Here is a 4,214-nt window from a genome sequence, read left to right on the forward strand (position 1 = left end):
TCGTCATAGGCCGAGAACATGGGAAAATGGGAAAAACACCTCGCATCGCAACGTGTTGTGATTCTGAAAGTAATGCCGAAGCAGGGCCGAAACATATATCCCCACCGGCGATAACAATTAATGACCAGCGGAGGAATAACAAAAGCAAAGGCTGGTCGAACCCTGCCTCTAGGTATCATGTGTCAGCCACTCCTCTTTATAACCCCACCACTCTTCCCTTTGTACTTCCCTTAGGCCTTAGCATGCTCCCTTAGCATGCTCCCTTTGTACTTCCCTTAGGCCTTAGCATGCTCCCTGCCACTAATTCATACTTTGTCGCTCAATGAAAACAGATCTTCAGCAGGGGGAAAAGAACGCATTGCATCCATGACACATTTTCAGTGGAGGATCTGTTGATTTCGTCCGGGGGTCAGCCCATTAGTCGACTCCAGTGGCTATCTAGTGTAGAAAATCAATGATCGGCCTCGAGAGGCTGCTTATATTACGGTCTCCCTTTACGCTCCCTCCTTCAACTCTCCTCATTGACCGTCCCGTACTAAGTTATCTTGTGTCATAGGTTCATATTTATCGTCCCATACAATGTTCCAAGCTGTGGTCGATTAGTCTGTGAAATACCTCATCAGTATGCTCCATATCAGATCCTCTGGGACCATGGATTCCTCCTCTTTAAAACCAGCATCGGTTCCAACCAGGGATGCACCGATATGCCGGCCACATATTGGTAATGGTATCGGCCAATATTTGCCTCGCCGACTATAACATCGGCATGTCTGCATACGTTGACATTCACAGATGGCAGTAGCAGATGTTTATCTGTTGTTGCTGGCCAGGTTGGGGTGTTGGGTATATATGTTGAACAGTTATTCTTTATAATGAAAATAAATTCTTCCTGGCACAAAAGGGGGAATAAATTACACTAAAACAAAATAAGTATACATATATAGGTGTCTGTATCGACCAAATTGTGTATGTGTATTGGCATCGGCCCAGAATTCCCATCCCTAGTTTCAACCTATGGGCTCCGATTCTCTCCATATCTCGTTTTGCTTGGCAACTATAGCGATAGGTGGTTTTAGCAGATAGTCAGGGTGGGCGGGCGGTGGGGGGGTCGATCTGTCTTTCTTCAACACACTGGAAAATTAACCAAAAGAGAAACACATACCAGTGTATTTCTCTTCTGGCATGGGGCACAGCTGTGAGCCAACCCAACAACAGCATGGCAGGCCATGGGTCCGGTGGGTCCTGGGGCCATGAGTGAGGCCATAGCCTCAGACCAAAACCAGAGAAAATGGGCTGCAAAAGAGTAGGAAAAAACCTCCGGGCTGAGCAGCACTGTGAGAATGTGTCCATCTGTAGCGCGTTTTGGAACTGGCCCAAAACAAACAAGTTAAAATTAAACCACAGAAAGACAACCGCTCTCCATGTTTAAAGTACTCGCAAACAGGGGATTACCGTGTTACCATCGCGAAAGGTCTGAGAAATAGTCCATTTTGTGGTTTGTCTACAACCACAATGGAACCAATTGTCACAGTACCCCACTGTCTGGAGAGCAATTCAGGACTATATAGGCCTATGGAATTATTAACAGACTATCGATCAATAACCAAGCCCCCTGTCTGAATACATGAAAGTCCTTTTGAACAGTTAACAGTGAATTAAATGGCTTACTTACATGACTTACATAAAAGGACAGTCTTTTCCAAAATGAGATTTGGAAATACACCTAGCACATTTCTGCTGACAAAGTATATAACTCATAACAGAAACGCTTTTGTTACTATACTGCCTATACAACCTGAAAGTAATTAAATCAGCATTTGCTGAAATGGAAAAGTTATATTTGAAATAAAATTGGTCATGAAAGCCTTCAAAAACATTTGAAAATCACTCCATGATTGTTATTTGAGCTAAAATGGCACATTGCGTGACAGGAATTCACAGACAAAAATGAAAGTTGAAAAAACTACATTTCCTGCCAAATGTCCCTATAAAACCCTCTGTTGTTGGCTGTAGTTGGTCTCAGGGGCCTGTACAGAACTACAGATAGACACCAGTGGTGCTAAAGCACCTGCCCTTTTGCCCTCTGGACAGAAAAGCCCTTTTGAATGTTCGTTTTTTGTACGGTTTGTTCGTTTTATTTTTGTTTTGTACAGTGTAATGTATGTGGCCCATGGTGACATCGAAAGCGTCTAATATATTATTTATGCCCCAAAATCTAGGCTAGGCCTAGCCCTATAGTAGATGGATCCAGCCAATGTTCCCCCCAGAAACATGTGGGGCCACTATAATATAATATAAGGCTAACCCACTAAACTGGGAAGGCATCTTGTGTCATTTAAGATCTTAACCAACACATTAACCATTATTTTACAATTTGGCTATATTAAAAAATAGCAGCTATACAAGCTCTAAGCTTGTTTTACTCAAATCTTTGCTTCTGGGAGTCCCTGGAACAAAATATTTTCAATCCAATCCAATCCACTTCATTTATAAAGCACATTTTACAACTCAGAGTTTACAAAGTGCTGTACAGAAGAATAAAACTAAATACACAAAACATGGACCATAGAAATAGAAACTCAAGCGGGGTTAAAAGCCAAGGTGTAGAGGTGGGTCTTTAGGTGGGATTTAAAGGACTCAATTTAGACCACTGATGTAGCGGCAACATACGTTTTTCAGAAAACTGTTTGTAGAATCGGCCTCTAGTCTTAATGGGTTAAAGATGACTCGCAGCTTAGTTCAGTATGTGCTTGTTGACAACGGGGGGAAATGAGCAATCTCCTTATGGTTTCGATTAGCGAGGGTGTAGGAACCCGGCCACACGTGTGACGCATTCTCATTCCCGGCTGCCACTTATAATGATGAATTAAAGGTAAATGTGAGAAACAGCCATCACATGTTCCCATACAGCTCATTCTGACCTCACTAATTGTGTTTCCCCATGGGCTTAGTTGTGGCCTCCCAGTGCATGTATGTGGTTGCTGTGGTCGCCCCAACCATCCATATAGGACACCTATTTATAAATGCCCCCTCTCTAAACCTGAGCCCGGGAGCACAACCTGGCCTCTCCTACCATCCTCCGTAGCCTACAACTATACTATACTATTAGGGACAGGGGTGAGACAGGGGTGGCAGAGAAAAAGAGGGAGGTCTAGAATAGGAGTTTTGTTTAATGCTATGCTGTCATCTAGTGGTGGTCATTAACGGTGTCTCAAATTTACTGTTGAGCCAAATTGAAAAGAATCTGGATTTCTGTACCATATCAACTATGAAAGGTCTGCATGCTACCGCCTTGACCTTTAAAGAAAAGAAGACGTACAGCATGTCTTTTAATCATGCATTTTGTTGGGTAGCCTATATGGGTTACTGAACAACTTGTATTTTGTATTATACTATTATTCTCTAATAATAATAATAATAACTAGAAAAAGTGCCCTTCTGGGCACAGGTCTCCACCAGGAGGATAGGAATATTTAGGAGTAATATAAACATGTTTTTTGTTTGTTTGTTCCAATCTTTGCCAATCAGGATGGAATATGGGAAATGGTGCAGATCCGTGTTGATGGCACGCATGCACAATCCACCTGTTGGTGGCGCTATAACAGGGCAATGTGAAATGGGTGGGCTATATTCCTCAGCCTAGTAGGAAAGTGCATGAAAGATTTCAGGTGAAATTGCACGCTGCGTTCATGATTTGAGGTTTTTTGTTCAAAACAGGCCAATCCTGCAAAATTTGAAAGCCAATGTTAAGCCAATTAGGATGGAATATGAAATATCAGACACATCCGTCTTGAGCACATGACTATGGAGATACTGTGTAACGATTTGCGGGATTTTTGGACAAAATCTGTAGGTGTACTGTGCAAAAACTTGTTTTGCACAAAGCGGCCTCCTGGTGGCGCTATAACAGGCCGTTCTGGAAATTTTGGGGCAGAGGTTCATCGTTGGCATCCAGGGAGTGTGTGTGCAAAATGTGGCATCGACCGGGTTAACGGTGGCCGAGATTAGCTTGTCACGGACGGACGGACGGACACACGGACACACGGACACACGGACGGACGGAGTGCAAAACATACTCTCTCCCCATGCCTTCGGCCTGGTGGAGACAATAATAACAACAATAATAACAACTTGTTAGGCTACTTATTATTTTTAAGTCGGTTTGTATTTATGTTTTATTTTATCTGATATGTTATGATGTAACATCTGTTATG

The sequence above is a fragment of the Protomyctophum parallelum genome, assembly GCF_964188405.1.
Source record: "Protomyctophum parallelum genome assembly, chromosome: 13".
NCBI classification, from domain to species: Eukaryota; Metazoa; Chordata; class Actinopteri; order Myctophiformes; family Myctophidae; genus Protomyctophum; species Protomyctophum parallelum.